Source organism: Mustela erminea, chromosome 11, assembly GCF_009829155.1.
Source record: "Mustela erminea isolate mMusErm1 chromosome 11, mMusErm1.Pri, whole genome shotgun sequence".
NCBI classification, from domain to species: domain Eukaryota; kingdom Metazoa; phylum Chordata; class Mammalia; order Carnivora; family Mustelidae; genus Mustela; species Mustela erminea.
The window spans coordinates 28810733-28824150 of NC_045624.1; the positions used below are offsets into that span (position 1 = coordinate 28810733).

The window sequence follows — 13418 nt, forward strand, 5'->3', positions numbered from 1 at the left end:
GATGAATTCCCAGGAAATACAATGAAAGTAGTGGCAACCCAGCAGAATGACAAAATTAGAGAAACAAAACCATAAAGAAAAATGTAACCCCTAAAGATATATTGCTTAAAACGGAGAGGAGGAAAAGCCCTCTCGAGAGAAGGATGCCTGCATTGGGAACCCCCCTCTGCAGCGGCTTTCTACGCTGTGCAGACTAATCTTTCATTTATGAACTTGGGTAGACTAAATGATATTACCCTTGAGTCTGAATTCAAAGGTAAGTGTTCAATAAATATCTTACACAGGGGTCCATAGGGGTTTCTTTATGGAGCCCCCTCCCCTCTCCTGCTGAGAGCACCCATGTTGTTCTATCCCGCACTCCTGTGCCTTACTCCTAACCTGTGTTTACGCCATGGTTGTCACTACCATTAGATGACCTTGTCGCGTGAGCCACATGGGCACAATACTCGAGCTACATCAATTAGACTCCTTTGCTGATGTTTTAAAAATTAGAGTGAGGGGGAAATCTGGAATGATGCGAGTTCTAAGTCTGTGGGCAGCCTTGCCTTCATGTGTCGAGAAGGCTGCAGAGGAAATGAACGTAAACCACAGAGGAGAGAGAAAGAAAGAGAGAGAGAGAGAGAGAGATGGTCCATGTGACATTCAGTCCTGGATTCCGGTTTTCTCAGAAGTCCTGCCTTAAATTTGACTACCTGATTAAAAATTTCTCCTTTTCGGTCAAGCTAGTTTGTGTTAGTTTGCCATTATCTGTGGTCTGAAAGTTCTGAGCAATATTCATGGTGCGTGGTGGTAAGTGATTGGAGCACACCACAGTTTGGTTAGAAAACAAATATATCCCCAAATATGTGCTATAGCCCCCTTCCATCTACTTCATCATTTGTGACCCACACAGTTGCTCCATCCACGATAGCAATAATATTTGTATCCAGTTATCATCTTCCCACATTTATTTTTTTTAAGATTTTATCTATTTGACAGAGAGAGGCACAGTGAGAGAGGGAACACAAGCAGGGGGCGTGGGAGAGGCAGCAGCAGGCTTCCCGTTGAGCAGGGAGCCTGACGTGGGGCTCCATCCCAGGACTGTGGGATCATGACGTGAGCTGAAGGCAGATGCTTAATGACTGAGCCGCCCAGGAGCCCCAACCACGTTTATTTTAAAGAATAGCTCAAACCAAAATTATTTTTTTAATTATTTATTTTCTCACCATCAAACCTAATTCACAAAACCAAATTCACACGATGATTTCCCTGTCCTAGCTTCTGTACATGGTATACAACGATAGACAATACAGAACTGCCCCTTTACTCTCCCCCCATGCCCCCCAAAAAACCCCATTTACATCTGTTGCATGATCTCTTATAAGTCTGGTCATTCTGCTAATCAGCTCTTAAGCTGTATTTAAAAATAGCAGAAATGCTAATGTTTCAAATCACGTGGTCTGACGCAACACTCAGGATTGTCTGACAATTACTGAGACACTCTTGGGCTCCCTGGGCAATAAATTATCTCAGGCTTTGGGCTGTTCCTGCAAGGAATGATTCCAAACTCAGCTTTCTTTGTGATTGGTAGGGGTTATTCCTCCCGGCAGGGGGAGCTACACCGCCCTGCAAGGTCTTCCAGCACCAGGCCACTGGCTTTCCCAGAGAACAGGTAAACAACCAGCACCTAAACCCTCTTGCTTGAGGACTGAGAGCAAGATGGCTCTCATACCCACCCTTTCACTAGAGCTGACCAGAGAGGGCAGTGTTTCTTCCCCGTAACACACACTCATGGTGGTCCCGCAGAGCTTTGACCTAACCAGGCTCTCTCTGGGGACAATAAAACATAGATTGTTGCGTGTCCTTTCTTTTGGAGGAGCATGTTTTGTAAGTTGTGGAAATCTGTTCCTTCACAGACGGTGCGTGATATTGGGGAATTCATCTCAAGCCTTGGTTGCAATACAAGCGGGAGACAAGAAAAGACCCACCTTGCTCAAGCGTGTCATAAGGTAAGATGGCAGACCCTTGGCAGACATCAGGATTTATTCTTCTTAACCATTTATTCTCTTTGAGTTGCATGCAGAGAATGAATGCTAATGGAGCTGACTTTTATGCCTGAATTAGAGCAGAGCAAACTCATAACCGAACTATGTAAATAAGGTTTGAACTAAAGAAATATGCTCACATCTGCCATCTCTTGGCAATATTAAGTATCTGCTCTGATGAATTCAATTTAGCCAATTTATATCCCTGCTTGGCCATGCAGCATACTGGCCTACGCACTTCACAGGATTAGAAAATGAGTCACATTCTCTATCTCTAAACAGACCTCTGTGTGAGCACAGATATTATATTCTTGCAGCAGCTGGGTTGTTATATGGCTTGAACTTTTTTCACATCAAAAAGCTACAGCCTGGCCTTTTCCAGATAAACAGCTCTGTACCTGGGGTAAAAATGCAAACCTATCCACTGAATGGTTACCTAACACTCCTCAGAGAGGAACCAAATGGGCCCTGCTAGGACACTGTGAGAAGTCTGGGTCTTGGGAGCTGCACCAACAAGGCCTGCTGTATTGCGTTCAGAGTACTAAACATAGGAGGAACTTGACCTTGAATATGAGCCAAGTCTGCAGACAGCACCCAAAGCCCAGATTCCTTTAAGTCACTCGGTCTTCAAAACCAGAGTTGAGCATGGAACCAGAAAAAGCTTTGCTTTTTGAAAAGCAAATGGGTCAGCAGGACTGACGCTCAGTGGGGGCGGTAGGCTAGAGAACGGAGGGGCTGAGAGACAGGGTCCAGGGCATCTACTGCAAACAGAGTGGCTTTTATTTCCCACAGGACTTGGGGATACATGAGTCAGACTAGTTTAAAAGTTCAGGGCCAGGGCAGACAGCAGTAAATGAAAAAAATTATTACTGTTGCATTTATATTGTACCTGAATTATTAAATTTTCCTGAGGCTAATTCCAGTACTGTTGAAAACACAAAAAGGTTCCTTTTTGGTTTCATCACCTTGAAGAGTGCAGAAGCCACAGCATAAAGCATTTAAAAAAAAATATTTCGGGCAACATAAATGAAAGCTGTAAAGCAAATATCTTTGCTGAATGGCAAGATGAGATAGTTGTTTCTGAAGTGGAACGTAGAAGCTAAGGTATAGCACTTCAAATTTCAAAATGATAAAGCAATTTTCTGATAAAAGTTTTGCAAGCATTTTCCAGGAAAGTGACCTTTGTGTCTCTGGTCAAAGCCCAATTACTCATTTTCTGGCTCATTCTGTGAAATGTTTTGACCCTATGTCAGCCTATTAGCTTCCATTTAGGGCAAAAATTTTCAACTTCTGTTTTTTAAAATATATTTTACATATTTTATCTGACATTTATTTTTCTCTAGGTGTCAATTATCTGATCTTCTATTAACATTAAAAGTAAAGTTAATAAGTTAAAAAACTGCAATAGCTAAAATTAATGCAACTATCAGATAAAGGAAAAAAAATCCCCAATTATGAAAGAAAATAGATTATAGTGACACTCATATTAAGAAGTTGCTATGTGCAGATGTATCCTGACAGATGCGTATTTGCAATTACACTGTGCCAGGCACCATTCAAAACCCAGGAGGTCAGCAGGGAACAAAATATGGAGGCACAGACTAGAAGAGGTGGGAATTATCAATAGGCATATAATAATAGTAAACAGTATATTGGAATATATATAATAATGTAAAGTATATATGGTATCTAATAACATAAATCATGCAATAATGGTAAATGCACTGAAGGAAAATAAAGCTAAGGAGGATGGCAAGTGGTGGAAATGACATTTTAAAAAATATTTATTTATGTATTTTATTTATTTTTTAAATTTTTTTTAAAAATGTTTATTTGTTAGAAAGAGAGAGAGTGCACAAGCTGGATGAAGGGGTAGAGGGAGAAGGAGAAGCAAGAACCCTGCTGAGCAGGGAGCCCAATATGGGACTCGATCCCAGGACCCTGGGATCATGACCTGAGCCAAAGGCAGACATAACTGACTGAGGCACCCAGGCGCCCCTGGAAATGGCATTTTAAGATTTTTTTTTTTTTTTTTGACAGAGAAAGAGATCACAAGCAGGTGGAGAGGGAGGCAGAGGGAGAGGAAGAAGCAGGCTCCCTGCTGAGCAGAGAGCCCGACATGGGGCTCCATCCCAGGACCCTGGGATCATGACCTGAGCCGAAGGCAGAGGCTTAACCCACTGAGCCACCCAGGCGCCCCTGGAAATGGCATTTTAGATACAGGTTCTCTGGAAAGCAAATCTGGAACCAGTATCCTATAAATGCTAAGTGCTAGAGATCTAGAGGCAAATAGATTTAGATTTTTAATCTCAATTTGACAACTCATTAGCGCTCTGTTCCTAGGCAGATCATTTTGTCTTCCTAAACTTTAGTGCCCTCATCTGTGAAGTGGGAATAAGGGAGCCTTCAAAAGACTGGTCTGAGTGCTTAGCCCAGTGCTTGGCATGCAACAGGGCTCTGTGATTTTTCATGCTTATTATCGGACATTTGAAACTGTGTGTGGGTGTTTGAGAGTATTGGTGTTGAGTATCTGTGCTAAAACAAGGAAGCTTCTTCAGCTATCATGATGCCATGATTACCTCTGTGGCTCTAGCAAACAGACTAGAAGGAAAGTGCCTGGATCTCATCTTATTATCTCTGCATTTCTGTATTGGTCAGTGGACCCACACTGTTTCTTGTTAAATGATTTTCCTGGGGGTGCTCCTAAGTCATTTTTACTGCCTTTCTCTCCTCTAACAAAATGAAGTGTATAATTGCTGAACTGCCAGAGGTTATGGTTGCCATTTTATTTTCCTATATCATTTTCAGTAGGTGAACATTTTTCTGCCAGTTTTCTAGTTTATCTTCCAACCTCATGCTACATCCATCCTACACCCAGTGGAGGTAATTATAATAAGATATGAAAAGAAACAAACCGGTTTGCACATACAAAGACAGCTCCACATATAGACAAAAAATTCCAGATTGGGGATGCTTCGCAGCATTGCCACAGGTAATAGATGTGACCTTTCTGAGTTGAGGAAGGTTGAATTTTTTTCCTGCTCTTACGGACAGGAACATCTGATAACGATAGCAGATTATGATGGACCTACCCTGCGATACTCTCACTGATTTCCCAGCACTTCAGCACATTACCCAGGAGTTTTTTATTACTTTTATTTCCTTATTACTAAACTTGATTGCATACTCCACAAATTCCTTCCCTTACAACCTGGTTATTCAGGTTACATGGGGGCATCATCCAGAAAACTCCTTTACTAGAGCAGTCTATGAGACAGACGAAGAGACTCGGGCCAAATAATTGGTGGCAGAAACGGAACAAAAAAATCAAGTTCTCTGATTCCTAGATCCCCATGTCCATTCATTTATACTCATCTCCCCTGCTCTGAGTGACTACGACAAACTTTCCACGAGATCAACAAGCAGGAATATATTAACAGGGAGGGAGTTGATTTTGCACTGAGTACGAATTTTTCTACAAACCAGCCACAAATGCTGTCAACATAGGCCATATATAGCCATAATATTATTTAAATTTATTCTACTTCCATAAAAATGTGGAGTAATACAAAACACTAGTCTTAATGTTTTGATCAGTTTAACAGATAATGAGATCATGTGTACTGCAAAATGGCACCAAAGACTACAACAAATCCTATGAAAACCGAAGCTCTAGCAAGGAAATTGTAATCTGTCATTGCACTCTTCGGTAATTGTATCATCCTCAGATCAATCAGTTTTGGACTGAGGTTTCATGTAGAATCCATCTGGTGCTTGAATTCACGATGGCTTTTTCTTTTATGTTTAATCATATGTGTGCATAAATTATTATACATCTATTTCTGTCCAGAGAACCCATTATGAATTCCTGATAATCATTTCAAAAGGGTAAACATATACAGGAGACACCAGTCATTACAAGTAAAAAAGCAAACTAAGAATTGAAACTGTGTGCCTCCGCACACACACACTATTACTGACAAAATTCCTTACATTAAATATTGCTTGAATACTGTAAGTTAGAATGTCATTTTTCTTTCTTTTGAAACAAGTGGGCTTTATTCGAAAGCATCTTTACATGCGTATTTCCCTGGGTCCTGTACTTTGGGCAGTCCTGCATCACACAAACACAAACAAAAAAGTACGTGTACTAGAGAACAGCTGGGTGCTGCTGTCACTGGGGATTGTTTAGTGCTTCTGCAGCACAACATGGGACTCTGAACACCTGCTCTCATGATAAACACCATTCAGGGCTCAGAGACACACTTATCTCTATCTCTTGCTTTGTCCTCTAGAAACAAAAGGGAACTCCCCATGAGAACTAATGCAGGTTTGGGGGCTGTGCCACTGTGGGTATTGGCAATGAACATCACTTCTGAGAGGGCAGTGTGAACAAGTAGTGTTTCAGTAAAAGAAAAGTCAGATCAAACTACTACTTAGATTCTTCCTCTCATACATCATAAATGCGATAGGGTCTTACATAACAAAGAGCAGAGCATTCACTTCTAGGAGTATATAGTAGAGCAAAAATTGAGTCTGATTTTAAAAAAATAGGTGCAAGAATTTTTTTGATCAGAATATTTATTATGTATATGTATTTTTAAATGATTTTATTTATTTATTTCACAGAGAGAGAGATCACAGTAGGCAGAGAGTGAGGGGAAAGCAGGCTCCATGCTGAGCAGAGATGCAGGGCTCGATCCCAGGATCCTGGGGTCATGACCTGAGCCCAAGGCAGAGGCTTTAACCCACTGAACGGCCCAGGTGCCCCTATTATGTATATTTTAAAAGAACAACCAAGATTTCCAACAATAAAGATATGGTTAAACATAAGTATATGCCAATAGGTTGGAATATTGTGACCAAATTTTTAAAAATTATGTTTTTAAGGAATATTAATTGACTTAGGATACTGTTCGGGGGAAAAAGCAGAATACACAAACTGTGCTTCATATGATTCCATATTTTAAAAGTATTTATATACTAGCAAAAGAAAATTCAGAGAGCTTTATTTGATAGGAATATTTTATTGAGCAGGAAAAAAAAAAAAAAACCTCTTTGCAAACAGAAAGACTTCAAACCCAAAAATGGCATTAAGTTCAAAGGCAGGATATTTTAGGCTAATAGAGTGAAAAAGGAGGAAGTTGTTTAACACTCATAATTATTGGTTATTACAATAGAAGTTACCAGATGTCAGGGGATTAGTGAAAAGTGATTCTCTTAACCCATTTTAAGAAAATGACTTTAGTTTCATTTATGATTATCAGAAGCATTTGTATGAAATAATTAAGTTTTACTTATACACTAAACTATATTTTGCGTATGTGTCTTAAATGGTTTTGTTTCCTTGTGGCATCTGTAATCCTGGTCTCCATTTTATTTTACTTTAGCAATATGAAAGGAAATACATCAAAAATGCTCATAGTAGGTACATGAGTTTGAATAAGTTAGGGTTAATCAAGAGTACTCAGTTAACAGCTACTAAAAACAGAAGAATATTTATTATTAATTTAACAAAAAGTCTAGAGGTAAGCTGTAATGTATTTGTTCAACAGCTCAACTTCAATGATCAAAGTTCTTTCTAGTCTTCGATTATGTTGCTCTTGGCATGTTAATTTTGGCCTTCTAGTTGTTGCCTCATTGTTGCAAAATGGCTGCTGTAGCTCCAAGCCTTACATACTCACAAAACTATATTTAAAAAAGGAAGTAAAATGGCATTAACAAAAGAGGCTTACCCCTAAAATGCCATCTTTTAGGAAGCAAAATCTTGCCACAGCCCTCAGAATGCTTCCCCTGCAACTCCTATGTCAGAAATGAGTCACATGCTTAAACACAGAAATAATAATGGTATTGCTCATGCTTACTTCAGATGAATATAGTCATCCCTTGAGGCTGGACAGAGTGTTATTTCTAGTCTGGTTTATTTTTGGTGAGAAAAAAATAGAAATGGCCATTGGATAGGTTATCAATATCTTCCAAGAAGAGTTATCACTAAATAGCAGAATTGTAGCTGATTTTTACTCTGTCTCTCTCTTTCTCTCTCTGTATTTCCAAATTTAATGCAATAAGCATGCATTACTTTATAATAAAAATATTTTTCTCCTTAACAAAATTCTCCTAAACATTGTAAAGTCCCTAGAGAATTCCTTTGGCTTGATGACAAATGCAGTGAATTACCTGGTCCAAGAACCCTCAATGGTCACAAAAACATAATCCAGTACATTTGCAAAAACCTATTATGGCTGCACTGCCTTTTATGACCTCAAGTCAAATTGACCTGCTCAATATGATTTAGGTTATAGCTCAGGGAAATATTTGTCTTGCTAAATTTAAGGAAAAATAAAAAGGTCAGGGTAAATCTGAATCTGAGTCTGTCAGGCAAGATCACCATTTTCACAACAGAGGCCCCCAGTTCATGTGTATTACTTCTCGTCCAGCTGCTCATTTCCTCCCTCTTTCGTGGCTGATATCTCTGGGTTCCAGATTTCGCAGGCAGTGTAGCCAATTTTTAAGTCCAATAAATATTTTAAAATATAGCCCTAAGGAAAAACGGAAACCGAAAATCCCAGGACAGAATTTCAAGCAGTTTTAAAGCAGGACTCCAATTCTAGCTCCATGATCTTTCCTGCCTTTAGAATAATGGATTTGTTATTACCAAGAGCGAGGGGAAGTTACAGAGGCAATTAAGAGCTCATTTTGAAAAGATCCATTTAAGTTTCTCATTACAGTGTCAAATAAAACCAGAAATATGGTGGCATTCATATTTTTAAATTTAGATACCGCAGCATATATAGAAATTAGCATACAGGTTCTGCCAGGGTTAACATTTACTCCTGAAACTCATCTGCCTATTACTTCTGAATGTGAATTTTTGGTCATAAATGTGGATTGAAAACCAAAGTAAGTTAAGGCAGTTTAGATTTTAGAAAGACACTGTATTACAGTAGACCGTTCTTTCAGAAATACTGTTTCCACGAGAAAGTAAATTATGTATATATATAATTAATCTTTAATAATTAATTTTTTAAGTCTAGAGTAATACTGAATTGTTTATAGCAGTTACCTCTGGGAAGGGGTGGTGGAGTAAAAAGCAGCTAACAGGAGCTTTTGCAGGAAGTATGTATTCATGTATTTCTTATGTAACTTGCAAATGAACAACGTTTTTACAAGGGAGCAGCTGTTGCACGTTGTTTCATTTCATTTTCTACACTTCAATAGCATGTATCTCCTGTCTGGCTTTTCAAACTGTGGTAGGTAGGGGTGTGCCAGAGGTCTCTCTAAAACACAAAATAAACATCGTAGATTTACTCCATAGTCAAGTGGTGAAAGCCTTATTTTTATGTTAAAGCAAAACTTAAAACAGAAAGTAAATAGGATGCCAAATTTGCTCAAATTATTCATGTAAAATACCAGACCTCAATCAAAGTCCTATTTGTCTTGCACTGCTCGAGGGCTCTGGTTTGTGGGAAAATGAGAAGTACTAAGTGAAGCTTGGAGGGGGCTTGATGACTTGCCCAAGTCATAAGCTACTCGTATCGTTTGTTTGTTTGTGTATGTGTACACACACACAGTTTTTTTTTTATGGATTTATATGATTGTATTGATTTATATGATTGACATATACATTATATTAGTTTCAGGTATACAACAGAATGATTCAAAACTTCATATATTGTGAAATGATCACAATAAGTCTAGTTGCCAAAAGAAACTCTTCAAAGAAAAAAAAAATGCCTTAACTTGTTTATCTTTACCTATTGCTTTAAAAGGTTTTTTTCTTACTGATTTTCTTTCTCGTAATCATGCATATATCTTTTTGCATACATATAACTGAATATAAGTTTTGGGTTATATTTTTAGACTATGGACTCTAAAAAACAATCTGAGGGGTTTGAAGTATATTTTTAGACCAGATGTGAAAATGGTTAATTGTGAAAAGTATGGGAAAGTTGTACCAGCAAGGGCTATTATATTTGGGATGGCAGTAGAATGTGCAGAGATAAGAAGACATCATAGGGAACTGATTATTTAAACAATAAATATTAGAAAACAGTAATTTTAAGGAGGTGACTGTACTTCAGAGGTTACTTAGTGATTATTTATTTGGATGAGAATTTGTAGTTTGGGGACCTTTAAATTCATGATGTTTATTCCAGTCTTAATTCCTACTCGTATTCCTTGTTAAAGAAAAATTATTCTGACACTTGTTAAAAATGGTAAGGAAGGCTTTATGCAAGACTGTTACAATAGGGAGAGAAGTTGAGTTCAACTCTGAATACAACAAAGGCAGCTAGCAAGAGATAGAAATTACTCAGACGTCAAGGGTGGGGAATTCTTATTAGACTGGCTTACCAGGGTTGTTGCTACAAGGACACCAAGGATACCTAAGGAAAAGGGATGTGGGATTCGATCAAGTATCAAGGGGAGAGATTCTCACTAAACTGATTCAGCAAGATTCTTGCTAAAGGCAGGCCAAGGAGGAGGCCTAGTCAAGAAGCAGGCTCATGGGGGCCTGACTACAGTTTGGTCAAGAAGGGAGTCTTTGTCACTTTGGGATCTGTTTTCTATTTTGTTTTACTTTTTCTTCCAACCAATAGCATCTGCCCCCCAGAAATTTGTTCTGGCTAAGTGCCCAAACCAGCCTTTGGTGGGGAGTGAAAATGGTAAGGTATGGAAGAATTTAAAAGAGTTTTGTGGATTTTGGAAGATTTTCGAACAGTTAAAACACACACACACACAAAAATCTTCTCTGACTTCTAAAATACATGGGGAAAAACAAAAGCACACTTCTGATGAAGTGGTTAAAAATACACTTCTGAAATGATTGTCCTTACTCATCTGTCAGGAAATTATAGAATTTTTACCTTAATCCAGCCATTTCCATTGTTTTTCCCAAACAGAAAGTATGCCATGATACTTCTGCTAACATTGGTGGAGTCTTGCTTTAATCCCTCCTCTTTCAATTTTAAAAACAAATAAATGATGGAGGGCCCTTGCGATGAATACTGGGTATTGTATGTAATTGATGAGCCACTAAATTCTATACTTGATACTAATATTCCACTGTATGCTAATAACTGGAATTTAAATAAAAATTTGGAGAAAGGAAAAAAAAAATTCTCAGAGGCCAAAGATAACACATTATTTTGAAGGCATGCTTCATCTTTCAAAGATATTATTATTTTCCTCATCACAGTGCGAGGTTTCATGTGGTAGCCCACATAAATTTTTAGAGTGAAACATAACGGCTCACGAGCAAAACAGTCATGGTCCACAGAAAGCCTGGAGACTTAACATCATGGCATCCACCGCTTCACTTAAATGGGCTTATATATCTGGGGAAGTTTATGAAAGAGTTGCCATGATTTCAGTATCTTGGGGAACTGCTCTTCATAGGAACCAAGTGAGAAAAAGTAAGTTCATGGAAAGTTTATTATCTTTAAAAAGGTCTACTGTTAAAACTCTGATTGCCCATTTGCACCATATTTATGTTTAGTTTTTGAAGAGTTCAGCTCTCCCTTTATGCACCTTGGCTTCTGGCCGTAAGGCGGGTACCCATTTTTTTCCCCTTGGAAGAGATGTTGGGATTTGAGGTTGGGCCAAGAAAAGCCAAAGAGGCTAGGAAGCACTTACAGATGGAGATAATTAGCATATTAAAAATAGGCCAGCCAGATTTTTTTTTTTTTTTTTTTAATCAGGAAGTAGAGGGGTAAATGCTCTCTCTGGCAAGACTATAGAAGCTGTGTGGACACAGGAAATGTGATTCAAACTCTGGTATGAGAATGGTATTTTACTTGAACCAGGTTTCAAAAGCCTGGAGCAGGAGTTCCTTTTACTGGAAACCATGGAGTTGGCTGGCTTTGTAGAGGCCTCCCTTGAAATTCTGCTCCAAGGCCACTGTTTTGAATCTTGTGTGAATGTCTTAGAATGGGAGACGCTTGGTTTCAGAAGACACAGGGTAAACATCGTGAACTCTATTGCTTTCTAATGCGTGGTAGCGGAAGTGGCATTTCTGATACCGCCTCCCATTGAGAGGGGATTACAGAAGAAGGCAGTAGGTGGGAACCATGGCCCTAGAACAAAACTGTTTGGGCTTCCAGGGACTAGTTGGCCAATCCGAAAGCAAAGGCCTGAGGCTGATCTGGATTCAGGCTCTATCAATGGGATACATTTAATTGCCAAATAATTCACTGTGGTTTCCTGAAGTTCTGATTCACAGAGTCAGCCCTTCAAATCATACGTTCCACCCATTCTCTGAAGTCCACCATTATTCAAAACCAACTTACGGGGTGTCTGTCCCGGAGCAGGGCTTCTCAGTGGGTGGTATGGGCACTGATGACTGAATACAGAGTTATCCCTGTGCGCCAGGAAATTTTTCACAACTACGAAGAATTAGAAGTTCCTCAGTTCTCATGGCCATTTCAAAGTGTAGTCAGCCATCCCCTGCTGACTCTACCCATCGTGGATTTTATAAATACAACGTGTTAACAATTACTATTTTGTAAAGTTGCCCTTTCCTTCTATAGGTAATAAAATACTGCAAAAAATGTAGAAAGAGATTTTAGAATTTCCATGAGAAACTACAAAAAAAAAAAAAGTGGGGAGGGGGAAATATTTTTAGTCTGGTAATTTCACTGATGACCTATTTAGAGGAACGAGACCAGAGGACGCTTGTCTATTTCAGCACCCCAACACTGTGATTATATAAGCAGCCATTCCTTCTGTTTTCAAGATTTGGTCTTGGGTTTCCTTCATTGGTAAGCAAAATCAGAGTAGGGGAAAGAGGTAGCCAGGCACTGCTTATTTTTAATATGCTTTTTGGACTTTACAAATTATGTATATGTTTCTAAATGTCGATAACATTAAAAGGTTTAATTTTAAAAATGGGAATAACAACAGCCAAAAAATATGGATACAAATTGCCCTACATGAACAGCTCTGGCCAGTTAGTTAAGCAATACACGTTCTTACTTCATCGGGTGATCCTATGACTAAAGGATAGGAGTAGTATCTTCAAAGGTAAACTAGTCTATAGGTTAGTTGTCTTACAGTATCAAGGTTTGGAAGAAACAATTTATAAAAGACAGAAAGACGGGTTGGTTCTGTTAGCTACTGAAAACTCTGAGCCTTGGAACTTGGTTTTGCGTATATTTACAGTGCTTTTAACTCTTCACTTTTCATTTGAATATTGACATTTGACCTGGTGTAGCATGTGTAGAAATACGTATTGTAAACTTAAAATTATGTGAACTTGGTCTTGGTTAAAATTCTTAATAAAAAGCATAGATTTTAGGGATGTCTGGGTGGCTTGGTCCACTAAGCATCTTCTTTCCACTCAGGTCATGATCCCAGGGTCTTGGAATCGAGCCCCATGTCTCAGCAGAGAGCCTACTG

At 38.8% G+C, this 13418-nt stretch overlaps 1 long non-coding RNA gene across 2 annotated transcripts in view; it reads left to right on the forward strand.

Annotated features, from left to right (window-relative positions):
- The first annotated feature begins 1458 nt into the window (after positions 1-1458).
- The window catches only part of LOC116568809, a 49382-nt gene continuing 37422 nt past the window's right edge, over positions 1459-13418 (forward strand). Inside the window, exons 1-3 of one of the 2 annotated variants that reach the window (XR_004276749.1) lie at positions 1459-1651; positions 1896-1988; positions 7165-7176. This is a non-coding gene — a long non-coding RNA (uncharacterized LOC116568809). Of the gene's footprint in view, positions 1652-1895; positions 1989-7164; positions 7177-13418 lie in introns of those variants that run through there. The other variant, XR_004276748.1, reaches the window with a different exon arrangement.